At 53.7% G+C, this 15,044-nt stretch overlaps 1 protein-coding gene across 3 annotated transcripts in view; it reads left to right on the top strand.

Moving 5' to 3' along the window:
• Nucleotides 1–1,938: 1,938 nt before the first annotated feature.
• The window catches only part of NCOA7 (nuclear receptor coactivator 7), a 66,348-nt gene continuing 53,242 nt past the window's right edge, over nucleotides 1,939–15,044 (top strand). For 2 of the 3 annotated variants that reach the window (XM_074165405.1, XM_074165419.1), the window contains exon 1: nucleotides 1,939–2,030. The gene's annotated coding sequence lies outside the window, so the exon portion shown is untranslated. Of the gene's footprint in view, nucleotides 2,031–5,593; nucleotides 5,758–15,044 lie in introns of all 3 variants that reach the window. The other variant, XM_074165413.1, reaches the window with a different exon arrangement.

A 15,044-nucleotide genomic window follows, 5' to 3' on the forward strand; every position in this document is an offset into this window, starting at 1 on the left:
TACCCCTGGCAATTGTTTGTGATGTGTGCAGCTCTGTTGATACGCACTGAAGTGTGTACGGTGGACGACGAAAACCCATTCAAACATTGTACTTCAGTACCCCGAGTCTCTTCTGCCTTCCTTGTGTTACCATGCATGGGAGTTTCCGTCAGAAATCTTTTTCTAGGGTAAAAATTCACAATTCGGAAGTGATTAAAATTGCAAACTTGCATTTTATCTCCATCAAAATAGTGCAGTTGGTGATAAAACAAATTTGCCCACACCTGAAATGAACGAGCGACATGAATTTAAGATTTTCTCAGGTGCTTCTGCTCCAAGTGCTGCTGATCCTGCTGCTCTGGCGGGTGTTGGGGTGATTTCTCCCCACACCAGTAGGCTAGAAGGTGTATTGGAAGTGTCTGGGGCAATGGAAGTGCTGTAGAAAGGTGTGGTTTCTTTGCCCTATGGAGTCTGTGCATGGTCCTCACAGAGTGTCCACACGATCCAGTCCAGGTGACGGACACTGAACTGGTGCCTTAGGACAGGGACAGCTTTTCCTGGAGCTAAAATAAGGTGTTACTGTCATTGTCACACAGGCTCAGCTAAGAGATAAGTAGGGTTTCCACCACTTTGGTGGACAGGGCTGCACGTCTTAAGCAATCTGGCAAAAGAAGTCAAGTAGACGGTACTATTTTAGGTCTGCAGTTTTCCTTCTCTTTTTTCCCCAACTTTATTCCCTAAGCAGTGCTGGGGGAGTAACCGAGAGCAGGGGCCCGTTCTTCTATGCTGTGCTTTGAGATCTGAACCCATGTAATTTGGGTTTGCCCATCTAGTGCCTGGGTGAGAATAGAGATGTAAGCTGCGGGAACTGCAGCACGCCAACAGAACGTGTCTGCTAAGCGGGAGACTTGTGTCCTCTAAAATAAACTGGTTTGGAAAAAAAAAATAAATCTGATGCAACCTTCGCTTTTAGCTGGAAGTCCAGCAGCACATTTAGGGGAGGAGCGGAGGCAGTTACTGTCCCAGCGGTGACAGTGAGCGGTAGGAGCGGGGCGAGGGGGGTGGGAGACGGCTGCCTGTCCCTGCTGGAGTTCCATTCCCTCCGGAAATCCACACACAGGGTTTTGAAATGGATCTTTAAGCAGCCGACGGGTTAAAACATAGGCCTCTGAGAAGTACCTCTCCTGCTTAAAACTTGTGGGATTTGTTATATTCTGATGAATACTAAAAATACATTTTTATCTCGAGCCCCTCCGCGCCGCTTGCTCTTTGACGCTGGGGCAGTCTCTTAGGTCTGTATGTGTTTGTACACACGTTTTGATTGACGGGGGTACCTGCCGATCTTCAGGCTTTTGTGCTGCACAATTTGGGATTTAATGACGTTCCGGTACCGCAGGCCTTTCCCTACGCCGCCCGGCCCGTCAGAGGTGGTCACTGGCCGAAGGGGGGAGTAGGAAGCCAGACCTCCCTTAGGCTAGCCGGCCGCGCGGGAGGGCTACCTGGAGTTCCCTGGCCCAGGGCAGTGCGTCGCCGGTCGCCGCAGCGGGGTCGGGGCGCGGGGTGACGCTGGCGGCGTGGAAGGGCGGGTAACGCCCGCGGGGTGCTCGGTTCCCCGCGGCCCCCCCGGCTTTGGTTACCCTCAGCGCCCAAAGGGGGCTGCTTTGTTTCAGCCTGCCCTGAGACATCTCCTCTCCGCAGGCACAGCCCGCGCGGGATGGAGATGCCCCATCCTCGGCCTGGATTAGCCCCCCGGACAGAGGGACAGACGGACCGGCCCCTTCCCCAGGACAGGGGGTGCTGGGGCCCGTGATGCGGCCGGGGCGAGCCGCGCCCGCCCGCCGCCTCCCGCCCCGGGCCCGCTCCCGCCGCCGGGAGCCCGCAGCCCCGAGCCCGGCGGGGCGGGGCGGGTCCGGGCGGGAGGCGGGAGCGGCGGGGCGGAGCGGCGGGGCGGGCGCTGCCGTGGCCGAGCGGGGAGCGCTGCAGCCGGCGCTCCCGCAGCCGCCGCCCGGGCGCGGGGCCGCCGTGCCGCCCGCCCGCCCGCCGCCCTGCAGGTGCGCCGCGCGGGGGGTGCGGGGGGCGCCGCCTCGCCCTGCTGGCGGCGGGCCGGGGCCGGGGCCGCGGGCGGGCCCCGGAGGGGGGCGGCGGGGCCGGGCCGGGAGCCGAGCCCCGGCGGGGCGGGGGCGCCGGGGGAGCCGTTCGCCCGCCCGCTGACGGAGCCAGCCCGGCATCGCGGCGCGGGAGGCGGGGGCGGCGCGTTTCTCCCGGGGCCGGGAGGCGAGGGGCGGCCGGGACCTGCCCGGCGGCTCGGGGCGGCCCTCGCCAGCCCCGGCCCTCGCCCCCGCCGTGGCCTTTAGCCAGCCGTTCCAGGCCAGCGGGTCGCTGTGCTGGCCTCCGCGGCTTCCAGCCCCGTTTATTCCCTCCCTCCCTCCCTCCCCAGATCCTGGCTGATTTACTGGAATGTTCCAGGCGCTCTGTGTATTAATTTATCGTCTCAGGTGATGGTGGTTGAGAAGCGCTGCCGGCTGCCAGAGGTGTGTCGGGAGCTCCTTTTTGTGGCTTAATCTGTGCAGTGGGTTTCCTCTGCGCCCCCCGCCGCACGCCCGTGGGAGGGGGGTGTCGGCTGGCGGGGGTGAGCCCGGCGGGGGGGGGGTTAGGGTGCTGGGGGGGGCCGCCGCTGCCTGTCCCCTGGGTGATGAAATAAGATGATGAGCGCTTGGGCTCGGTAACGGGCTTTTACCCTGTGTTTACTTTACACGCCACAGTTATTATTCCCCCATTAAGTAGTCGTACATTTCTTGTATTAACGCAGAATGATGGGCTCCTGAGAGGGGTAGGTGCCCATTAGTCCGTTATGGTTTGCCTCAAATGCTGTCGCCCAGACTAAGGGCCTGTGTTTGGATGATACTTAAAATGCATATTGGTGAGCCCTCCCAGCGTTTTGTATCAGCGTGTGTTTACATAGCGTGGAAATGGTGTTTTGCTAATATTGTTCTTTTCAGTGTGTACGTAAACACAGGCAGACTGCAGAAGATTAACAGTGATGGCAATAGAAAATGCCAAGAAAAGTATCTGTGCATATATATGTTCTGAATGAAAATTACTTTATCAGGAATATATGTCTTTAAGTCGCAGTTAAAAATATATAAGTCCTAGTGCATTTTAGGCTGCTTCCTATTTCATCCTTTCACCTGGAAAATGTTCATAAATATACACAAAATATTTTAAGGATATAAATAGGCAAGTAATGTTGGTCGTGGCAAGAGTTGTATTGAAGCTGACGGGACTGCTTGTAGACAAATAGCTCTGTCATGGCTTTCCCTTTTTTATTTTTTCTTTTATCTTGGGCTTGGGAGGAGCCCAACTTTTTGCTTCAGTTAAATTCAGTGCCTTTTTCTCTTGTTGTGTATTATGTTATGAAACAGAAACACTTGCAGGAAACCTGATTTGTCTCACCCAGTTGTGAGGCGCAGTCTCCGAGTCTCACCCCTTGCCTTGGCTCAGTGTCCCCTTCCCGCTGCACCAGCGGCCACGCGCCCATTTGGATTCGTCAGGTCTTGCTGAAATGGGAAGTTAGTCCTTTTGCAGCTGAAGTGACTTAGAATGGATTGGAACAGTCCCTGTCCTGTTGTACAGGAACACGGCTTTGTTGCTTTGTGTGTCCAGGATTTTGAAAGAGGAGAGGAAAGTTGGCTGGGGGTTGGCTGCGGTAAATCCTGGCTGGATTGTGGCGCTGACTGCGGCGGGCAGCTTGCACGTCCCTGCAGTGCTGGGGGGTAAGTCCCTCTGCTCAAACCCAGGTGGAGTCATTGGAGGGGGGCTGGGCTGGGGAATAGCATTTATTCCAAAAGGCTATTGACAGAATGGTGAGAGTGGCGTGGACGGGGCTGCAGCCGGAGGGGTCCCTGCAGACCCCCGCCGGGGGGAGTGTTTCCAGGGTGGGGTGCTAGTGTGAGCCTCCGCAGCACCGTCTGACACAAGGAATTGCTGCTCCAGGCAGCTGGAGGTGTTCACAAACGATAATTATGGTGGAAACGAGGGACGAAGGGACTCGATTTCCCGTTGCTTTCCAGTAGGCATTGAAGGAAAGCTGGAACGTAACCCCTGTGGAGAATGGAGAAGCTCCCGGTCTGGCACCGGGCTTCTGCCTTCTGTGTCTCGGCGGGTGCCCGGCGCAGCAGCCGGCGGTCGTGGTCCTCTGCTCCGGCGAGGTGCATCTGGTGTCACCACCCGAGAACCGGGAGCCGGACAAATCCCGTCCTGCCCCTCATCCATAAGCCAGAGCAGTCCACGGGGCTTCCCTGGCGCCGCCGCGCTGTAGCGAGGTGTCTGCTGCGTGGTGTGGGGACGGCCGCCTGCCGCCACGCCGGTGGCTGCTCGCTCCCCGCTGGGAGGGAGCTGGGCCTCGGGACCCGCGCCACGAGTCACGCTGCTGCCGCCACGGGTTTGTCCCGCGGGTTGGGGTCGCCGTCCCAAACGGAGGAAAGCTGGCGCTGCAGCTGGGGAGTGGAGTCGGCGTCGAGAGCGCTCGCTCGGGTGGCCTCCTTTGACCAGGAGGAGAAGCAGGGTCGGAGAAACAAGGCTTCAGGTCTCCAAGTGCCAGGCGGGCAGGAGCGGCGGTGCTGCTGCTGAAGGTCTCTGTTCTGAGCTGGGTGCTGGGTTTGGGGTGGGCTCTGCGCTGTGGGGGCCATCACGGTGTCTCCCCTCTGCTCGCCCTCAAGGGCAGGGTAGCGAGCGGCTTCCTGGGGGCTGCCGGCACTTGCCCATGGGCTGCCATGCAGGGGGTAGTGGCAAGTGCCAGGAGCGATGTGTTACTCCAGGTGTGATGCTGTGCTCTTACGCTGTGCTGCTCCCAGTCTCTGACCACGCTTGGGAAATGGTCCCAGTGTCTCAGCCTGGGGCCGTACAGCATCCGAGTGACAGGCCTGTGCTGAACTGAGATGTAACGAATTGTCCTGGAACCACAGCTCATCCTTTGGGAAGACTTCTGGCTTAGGTTTGGGGCTCTCGGTGCACAGGGTACTCATCATCACCTCAATAAGCCTTTCTGATTGTTACTTATCTTGGTTTTAAGACGCGAGCTGTGCTTTCAGTTGCACGCTTCGAATTCCTCGTGTGATGTGGTCCCGTGGCCGTGACAGCTAGAGGAAGCTGTTCCCTGCGCTCAGTCACTGTACCATGTAGTACTCACATGTCGTAATTAATCGTTAGGCCCCCTCTTTGATGTGCTACATGTAGATCCCACTGAGGTGCCACTGGTTTTTTTCCATTGCCTTTGTTATGGCTAGAAAGTATGTTTTACAGGTTGTGGCTTTTTTTCAACATCCTTTTTGAACTGCAGGCCCTGTGACTACCCATCATATCTAAGTGACGTGACGTCAGCCTGGCTTACAGGAACAGAAACATCCACGCTGAGCAGGGAAGGTGTAGCTGTTTATACAGGCAAGATCTGCATTTACCTGTCAGTTACAGTGTCAAATTAGGGTTGTTTATGCTTCGTTCTGGGTTCACTTAGCAGGATTTAAAAGCCTTTCATTAATAGCCACCAATTTCTAGAAAGGAAATTTTCTTACAGTAGTCTCACCCGTGAGTGACTGATTTTGGGATCTTCCCGTAGGGTTTCCGAAGATATCTGAGAGCCGTTTCCCCCAAAATCTTAAGACTCCTGGGCAGACGAAGAGCTGTCCCCGTGCACCAGTTAAAGGAAATCACAGACTGGTTTTACAGAAGTTCACAATCACAGATACTGCTTCCTTGAACTCAGCCTTATCTTAAGGAAAGGTAATTTATTCACTGACTCATTTTTCAAGTAACTGTAACCTTTTCTGGCAGTGCTCTCTCTAGCTGCTGCTACTCCTGTCTGGGTGGTGGTTTTTTTTTTTTCTTTCTGTCCCACACGCCATCTGTCTTATTTTCTGGTTTGTTTTCTTGTTAAATACTCTAAGCTAAGGCAGCAGATAGAAAAGAAGTATGAATATTTATGAACCGTCACTGCCACCTTCCTTCTGCGGGGAAGAGGTGTGGATGGCTTCCTGCCCGCTCCGAATGCCTGGGGTCTGCGCGGGCTGTTCCCGGGGGATGCTGCAGGAACCCCTCGGTGGGGGCAGTGCCCGCACGCTGCGTCGCTCGCTCTGCGCACGAGTCACTCATCGTCAACCGTCTCATGGTCAGGTAGTGCCCCAGTGTGCTGGCAAGGGCTTTATTTTACCGTCAGCTAGCGTTTTGGTAATGCTTTTTCAGTAGCTGCACGGAGGGCGAAGGCCTGGGCTCCGCTGCCGGAGCTGGCTGTGATGCCGAGCGCGGGCTCTGGCGCAGCAGAGCTCTGCAGGCCAGAGAGTGGCTGGAGTTTTTCCTTCACGCTTTCTCACAAAGGTTCAGGTAACTTACAGAAGCATTGAAGAGTATAAAAAAGTAATTTTACACATTAAGATTATTTGTATTATATTTAGAATAGGTATTAAAAAGAAATTGTTCACTTGTAATATATAAGTAATGTTTGACTGTTCGTACTCCCTTTTTCCCATCCTGGCTGCCGGTCAGACCTTTCGCAGTGAAGCTGCTGCAGGCTGATGGCAAAAGCTAGCAGCTGTGATAAGCCGGGACATGAAATCCAGGCAGTTCAATCTCTCCCAGCTCCAAAAGCTTCTAAAATGCAGGTGTTGTCCGATAGATGCGTGGTGTGAGTGGTGACATCCTGGTGACAGGGAGCGGAGGATCGAGGAGATCAGACTTTGATTCTGACTTTGTCACAGAGCAGGGTGCTGGGACGTGCCCAGGTGTGTGGTGGGTGGTTGCCTTTGCCTGCTGTGGGCCAGTCGCACGTGCGGATGCGGGCAAATGGCTGGCAGCTGTGAACACGACAGCCCCCTGGCCACCCAGAGGTGCCGGGTCGGTAGCCAGCAGTCTGAGTAGCCATCGAGCAGTTAGGAGACGAACTGAGAACCACAAAGGAATGGCAAGGGTGGCTTTCTGCCCCTGCCAGGAGTTGTTCTCCAGCCCTTCTGCTTAGGTATCAGCTGAAGAAATTTCATTTGATTTACAAGTAATTTGGGCTGAGTTTTTGTTGAGGTGGGCTTGCTTGTGAGGGGTGAGCAGGTGGTGGGAGGTGGTTGGCATCGTCACAGCACTGCAAGAGGCCAGGCGTGACAGGCAACTTGAGGTGACATCGACATCTGTGTCCTGATACAGTCACGCTCACGGGATAGAAAGTACAGTCTCCTGTGCTGTGCTAGTGCCGGGGTTTTAGAGATGATCTCTAGGTCCCTTCCAACCCAAACCGTTCTCTCATCCTGTGATGTGACTGCTCATTGGGGCACACTTGATTCCTTATATAAAGGAATTCTGGATTCCTTCAAATTGAGTCCCCCTGCTAACTGTGATCGCTCAGCAGATAAGTTTTTAAGTGTGTTACTTGTTTTGAAAATTGGATTTCCCTTTGTAAAGTGTGATTTCTGTTAGTACAAGTGACACATTGGTTGTCATCAAAAGAGATTGAGGAGCTGGAAATGAGTTTTCTTTTCCCCTGCTCTGTTGACACTGTGCACTCGATGCTGTTGTGTGGGTAGTAAGTTTCAGTGTTTTGTCAACCAGTTGTGTCCTTTCCTGAGCCCTGCTCTGGTAGGTCCGGTCCCGGCTGAGCCTGGCAGGTAACAGGCAGGTTTTGCTGGAAGGGGACTGGAGACCGATCTTGAGACCAAAATGGTACAGCAAGTACAAGGAATCCAGAATCTTCTCCAGGCAGGGTGGGAAGAGCAAGTGACATGACCCCCGGGAAACAGCCAGACCTTAGACAGCTGTGCGTGTTGGTGGGTTCTCTGGGCTCCACGGATGCCCAGCTGTGGAAAAACACTGCCAGCCAGAGAGCGGTTCCCGGTCCTTCTGCTCAGCTCTGGGTGCCTGTTGGGATAAGGTTGTGAGAGGAGCGAGGAAGGTGTATTCCCTTCTGTGTTTTCTTCCTGGGAAGGACATGGGGACGCTGCTCCTGGCGGGACGGGGCTGCGCTCCCCCCGCAGTGAGCACAGTGTAGGAGCGTGGTGGTGGGGTCTGTGCCGGCGCCGGCGGGGAGCTGAGGGGGTCTGCAGAGGGAAGGCTGAGGGGCGCCCCCAGCACCAAACCTTCTGAGCAGACCTGCGTTTCCTTGTGCTTGGTAGCTGCTCGTTTGGTCATGTGGGTAAAATTACTGCATCCCTCTGTAAATGGTGATGGGCCTTTAAAAGCCTCTCAGCTGGCTGTGGTTTTTGGGTTGGTTTGGTTTTTTTTCTAGTGTCTAAAAACTTTGTAAACAATCAAACTTCCATGGATGTCACTGAAATAAGGACTTCCTGGTCAGTACTGAGTACAGTTTTCAACTCTTAATTGTTTTGCAGTCAGCATTATATTCCATTTAAAATAAAGGTTTTACTTGGTACTGTGTTTTGTAAGTGGTGTTTAAGTTCTGGTTTCTTCATCCCACGTAGTATTTGGTGTGAACTCTGTGATGAAAGAGCCGTGGATGATTATTTTCTCACTGAAAGGCTCCAGGATGACAGTGTACTGTCTTACAAATTGGAATTTACTTTATCTGGCCTTGAAACGTATCTTTCTTCCGGCTTCTCTTCACTTTTTTTTTTTTCTTTTTCTTTTTACTTCACCGAGCCCAACAAGCAGATAGCTCAGCAGGGCAACTTTGACCTGTGGAAGCTCATGCCTGTGTTACCCGTCCGTGTGTTGGAGATTGGAAGGGCAAGCCGTTACTCTGCTGTAGCTGTAAACAAGCGAGGCCAAGGCTTTGTCAGAAGCGTGCTGGGCAGTGGGAAGCGCTGGCCGTTACCAGCCGTGTCAGGCGTAACCTGCAGTGGAGGCACAGCCGGCGGCGTTCCTCTTCGGGCCCCCCTTCTGCCAACACGGGCTCGGGTATCGCGAGTGTCGCTGGTGTGAGCGAGGGGTCCCTCTGAGCGCCCCTGGTGCGGCCGCAGAGAGCTCAGCGATGGGGCCCAGGTGGCTTCTCTGGAAGCGCAGCGCTGGAGGAATTGAAGCTAGTTGTAAAATTAGGTCTAACTTTGTGAATTTGACCCCAGCAAAAAGAAATAGCCAGCTTCAGAAATGCTGGGTTACTCTGTCAGTACTGTCAGTGTGAAATGTTCCAACTTTAGTTTCAAAATCAGCCTGTTTTGTTCAACAAGAGCACCTCAGTGCAACAATAATACTTAAAACGCTGGAGTAATCTGTAATTAAAATACATGCTAATGCTGTTGTACCAGAAAATTTCTCCACTTCTGTTTTTTATGCGTCAGTACTCAGCCTTCATTCAAGCGTGTTTTTAGCTTTTTGTTGGGTGTTTTTAACTAAGCCCGGAAGCATCTGACTGGCCGAACCCGTGGGGAGCGGAGCCGATGCGGTCCCGCTGCGATGCTGACCAAAGGGGAGCAGCAGCTCTGTATGGACCGTCCCCGTGTTCTGCCTCTTCCGCGCGCGTCCCAGCGGGCGGCTGGCTTGGCTTGCCGGGGTGATGCCAGCGGGCGCTGAGCTGTGCGCAGACGGTTAGGACACAGAAAAGTGGAGAAAACGTACTTTTCTGTTTCTGGAAAGAAGCAGCAACTCTTCAGAGAGACTCTGATGAGGCAGGTGCATGTAGCTGCTGCGGTACAGAGCCGGGGGAATGCAGTTTGAGGGGAGCTCCTGCTTGGTGTGTAGTGCACGGGGACTCGGGGTACGAGGCCAGAAACTGTGTAACGTTGTGCAGGAATCGGGAGGTGGAGGAAGGAAAAAAGGTAATAAAGGCTTTAAGGATGTTTCAGAAGAGCGAGAGAAGTAAATCGTTCTGGGTTACACAACACCCACCGGAATGTCTCCAGGAGGAGGGCAGTAATTGGGAGCGTGGCTGTGTTTCCGGCAGCGGGCGGGGGGCAGGCTGTGGTTTCAGGGCACCCAGCGGTGCCATTCTCCCAGCCCCTGGGGAGCTGCCCCTGCTGCTGTGGTACGGGGCCACCTCAGCAGCCCGTGCCCCCGCCTGCTGCAGGGTAGGGAACTGGGAGATAAACAATAAAGGGTTCCGGTGTTAATTCTGTGCACTACAAATGTACAGGGGTTTCTGTTACAATTGAGCCATTCAATGTGTTCCTAATGTACAGTGCATGCAAAGTGACACAGTTACGGTTGCCACGGAAACCTGGCATTTTGGTCCTGTGAAGGGTGTTCCGTAGAGGAGAAGATTTGCATTGTGTTGCTGAGGGACTCCCCTCTGCGCCCCCCTCAGCCCCTTGGCTCCTGATGGAGCAAGAGCCACGGCCTGGGGGCTGCACCGGTCAGGGGCGATTGCAAAAAGGGATGTGGAGCTGAAATTTAAAACCACCTTCAAGTAGCTCCTGTGTCTTGAATTGCTTTTTGAAGTGAGGAAGGATTTAAGTGTCAGTCTTTCACGGTGTAGCGTCAGTGGGCTCTTAATTTGAGGGTCTTTTTCTAAAAACTTGGAAATGATGGGTACTTTCTAAGGAAAAGTTTCCAGTAAGTTTCACAGTGTGGTTATGGATGTTGTTGGAAATGTACTTGACCTAAAAACCAGTGACCAGCTGTAATACTTCTGTTAATGGGTTTTAATCATATTTTAACACTTTCTTGTTGCCTGGCCTTATTCTGTAAAGCATTGGGAACATGTTAACCGAGTATCTTTGGGAATATTTACAAAAATTAACCTAACTTTATGCTTAAGCATTTTGGTACCTGAACTAATTGTAGGTAGAAGGAGATTTATGGTACCTGTGATTTATGGTGCAGGTGTTTGTGCCGAGCATCAAGCCGGATCTTTGTGATTTGAGTGACCCTTCAAACACGTGTCTCTTTCGCTCTGTCTCTACTTTATGTCCCGCTGGTATAAATGCTGTTGTTGGGGTGGTGAGGGCAGAGCTGAGCCGCGAGAGAGTGAGTTTATTGGGGTGGTGAGGGAAGAGCCGAGCCCGTGGGTTTGTGTTTCACAGTCCGTCTCTCACCCCACGGATGCTGGCCATACCTGGGCAGCACTCAGCCCTCGAAGCGAGCGGTTGTGGGTCCCGGCGAGCGGGGCGGCTGCTCCAGGAGCTGGGTGGATGGTTTCTGCCCAGGTTTCTGTGGCAGGGCTGCCCTCGGGGCCGGAGCCGGGGCTGGGGGCGGGTGGGAGCCAGCATGGGAGCTGCAGGTACCCTGCTGCTGCGGATCCTTTGGGTGAGGGGTGGTAGCAAACGACTGACACTGGTGAACAGGAGGAAGGCGAAGGGCAGTGATACTGCAGACTGGCTGCTGCTTGCTGTTGGGTGTGTTTCTTTGGGTTGTCACTTGGGCTGGCCAATGTCCCCTTGACCACCACAGGATGTCTGCTGTGTGTCTGTTTGCAGTGGTGCTGCTGTCTGGCAGTGCAAACCCCGCTCCAGCCCCGCGTCAGCCAGTCCAGAGAAACAGCTCCGATGTGTGGCCGGGCCCGTGGTATCAAAGGAACTTCTTTGCTGTGAGGGTGGCAGAGCCCTGGAAGAGGCTGCCCAGAGAGGTGGTGGAGTCTCCGTCTCTGGAGACATTCAAACCCGCCTGGACACGTTCCTGTGGGACCTGCTCTGGGTGGACCTGCTCTGGCAGGGGGTTGGACTGGGTGCTCTCCAGAGGTCCCTGCCAACCCCATGTCATTCTGTGGTTCTGTGTGTGACACTGTGATCCAATGGCCTTAACAGCACCCGTGTGGGGGACAGGACAGTTCTGGCTGCTCACCGGGCAGTTGGCTGGTGATGGTTGCTACCTGCTCTCGTAACACACTGCTGCCTAGGGGTGGTGAGGATGGAGCGACCTTCTGTTCGCTGCTTCTCTCCTTTACTTGGGTCAGAGAGGGGAATCTAGGGAGGACTTGGTCATGTCCCTTACAAACCTACTAGAGAATCCATAACTGTTGACTGGCCGTGGTGTGGTTATCTCTGTGTGTATGTTTGACTGTCAAAGCAGGTGTGCAGGCTTTCTTTGAAATGTTTCTAAACAGACGATGAAACTGGCAGTTGTTAGGAGTAAGGAATGTGCTGGCGTGAGCTGCCAAATCAGCGAGGTGGGATTGTGCTGAGGGCATTGTCTAAATGCTATTTGATGTGTTGAACGTTTATCAGGTTTTATTTTTTAGAAACTGCAAGTACTTGGTGTTTTGGTTGAACGCTGCTGAGCGCAGACATAGAATTGCTCTGTGTGTGTGTGTTCCTGTGCGCTCCGGAGAGGGGTAAGAGAGCACTGGCATCTGTCTTACCCTCTCTGGATGTGGTACACTGCACCCTCCTCCTGTTCCGTAGTGCTGGGACCATGATGGTGTACATCAGTTTAGGATGTGAGTCAGGAACGCAACACGAGCTGTGACAGAAATGCCTTGGTGCGTGGCGTAAGCACAGACTTTACCTCGTTCCGCAGGTGTCCCGGGAGAGGAAGCACAGGGGGCCAGCCGTCTGCCTTGCAGGTACGGGATCTCTGCTTTTGTAGTAACTTTCCAGAGTGACCACAAGGTCCTTCTGATCTCAGCCTCTCACCTGTGAAATGAAGGCGATGTTCTTGACGAGGAGTGTTTGAAAGGCATAGCTTTTTAAATAAAAGTAGCAAAAATCTACTGGAATCTCAGTTAACTGGAACCAGCACATTCCTGGGTGCTTCTGTTGTTTGCAGGTATGAGGTTTTCTGTATTTCGGTGGCTACAGAATTCATTCTATTTATCCAAACGCTAGTGTTTTTCTGCTGCCTTGTACCTTTTGTTGCTGTATTTGGTGGGCAGAGACTGGTGTTCTCTACCAGCAGTGCCTGAAGCTGCGGGATTTGTCGTTGAGACTCCGCACGGTGCCGGTGCCTGCGCCTGTGCGGTGTGAGTGTGAGAGGCTGCGGACGCAGAAGGCTGTGGCTCCACGCTTACTGAACTGGGTGGGCTGAAACAGGGGGTACAAGAAAATGAAGGTCTTAATTATTTCTGAACTTCTGCGGCGATGTTCTTGTTGGCTTGAAAAATAAAATGTTCCCCAGTGCCTGATTCTGAGCAGCCCTGCCCTGCGTTTGGTGCCGCGACGCTCTGCCTGTGGCAGTTCACACCGTGCTCTGCGAGGAGTCTCTCTCTGGCCGCCGCAGCCCAGTGACCCACTGAGGCACGTTGGTCCTGACGGAAAATGCACCTGGTGCTGTTCAGCTGCCAGGGAGGGAAGATTAAATCCGGATGTTTTTGTCTCTCGACAACCCTTACTGGTGGTGGGGGATTCCTTATAGCTGTTGTGCTTCCCCTCACTCGGTGTGACAGGTGACAGCCGGAGTTAGGGGGTGGCAGTCTCCTCCCAAGCCAGGTAGGAATAATTCGTCTGGGGAGTCCCTTGGAGTTGAATCAAGTGTTGTTGTTACTGTTTGGTTTCTGAATCAGAAATGTTTTGGTTATGTGGATTCTCGTTTATTTTATTTGAACTTTGTTCCTGTGGACGGGCCGTTGCTGAGTGGAGGTTGATTTTAAGCTAAGCCTGTTGTTCCCGTACTGGTAGGGAAGGGAAACACTTGGACTGCTGGCCGAATGCACCGCTGTGGCGGGGTAACAACCTCCTCAGCACTGCACCAGCTCCTCTCCTCTGCTCCCTTGGCCTGTCTTACCTCCTGTGTCCTTGGCAGTCCCCAGGGGACAGCAGCCACATTGAACCGCTCCGTTTGGAGGCAGAGAACTGGTGATACTGGTCTGTGCTTAATCTGAAGGAGAAGTCCAGAAATCACTTCTGCATACAGACTTGTTTTCAGTCTGTTAATTTTTGCATTTCAATTAGTTGGGGATTTTGAGAGTGCACCCTTGTTACAAGAAACACGACAGGCTTAATACTTTGCAGGTCAGTGGAGTGGTGTGCATAAATAAGGGTTATTCACCCGAGCAAGGGTTGAGTCGTCAGCCTCAGCTCCACTGAGGTGGAGAACTCTCCTGGGTTAGCTTAGCACCCTCCAGTTATGTGTAATGGACTTCTCTATAGGGCTTATTAATGTTTTAGAAATAACATTACACTTTACGTGATAATTATAATGTGACTGTATAATTGTATTAAGGAAATTCCATATTTATCTTAAAATAGCTTTAGAATAAACAATTTTTTGTCCATTCTGCTGACTCTAACTTAATGTAATTAGTCTGTGCTGTTTTATTGGCTTGTGCTAGTGCTTTTCTGAAAGCTTCCAATCTCAGTTTTAGCTAGGTCATTCCGCCTGAAGAGAAGACTAAAAGAGCTGTAGCTGAGTCTGCACTTTGCTGGCCGTGCATTTCCCGTACCTTTCATCTGGAGATGCTGCAGTGTTTATTCTGAAGCTTCTCTCTTTGCTGCTCCACCCAGTGAAACGCACCAGCAGGACAGAGAGAGTAAAGCTCAGCCTGGCTAGTCCTGAGGCATCCGGTTCACTGGAAGTGCTGCCCCTCCGCCTGTGATTCGTTATTCTGCCAGCTTGACAGACGTTTTGAATATTGCTCGCGAAGTACTACGTACCTGTCTTTCCTTTCTCGGGTCTCAATGCTGGCTTGTTGGCGTGACCCTCGCAGTCTCTCCGGGTGTGTTGTTAGGGGGTGTACCCCGGAGGCTGGCTGTTGGTAAGAAGCCCTGCAGCTGCAGAGCTCGCATCCCGGCAGCACCGCTGTCAGTGCTTCACGCCCCAGCGGGGCCCATGGCGGCTCCGGGGTGCTGTGCGGCAGCCTGCGGGGCCTGGGGTCCCGGGCCAGAGGGAAGATGGAGTAGCGAACATAAATGACTGGTGTTGTGTGGGATTCCGCAGCAGAGAGTGGCGACAGTGGTGTGTCTGGGCAGCGTCCCCTTCCCTCGGCGCAGGGGTTGTCCCTGTTCCGTCCCTGGCGTGACCGTGTCGCGGGGCTCCTCGCTGGGAGTGCTCTGCCTTGACCTGCTCCCTCTTCCCAGCTCTGGAAATCTGTGCTCGGGCCTCGCCTCCCCTGCTTGTTTTTCAGTGTGATCGCTGCCACCATCGCTTGCCGGGGGGCCATGCTGAGGTCCCTGGACTTGCCCCTGGACTTGCTTTCCCTAAAGCTTCTTTACACGTTTCCTGAGGGTGGCGACAGCACCATTTCAACCTCGACCCTCAGAGGAGTG

The sequence above is a fragment of the Numenius arquata genome, chromosome 2, assembly GCF_964106895.1.
Source record: "Numenius arquata chromosome 2, bNumArq3.hap1.1, whole genome shotgun sequence".
In the NCBI taxonomy this organism is placed as follows: domain Eukaryota; kingdom Metazoa; phylum Chordata; class Aves; order Charadriiformes; family Scolopacidae; genus Numenius; species Numenius arquata.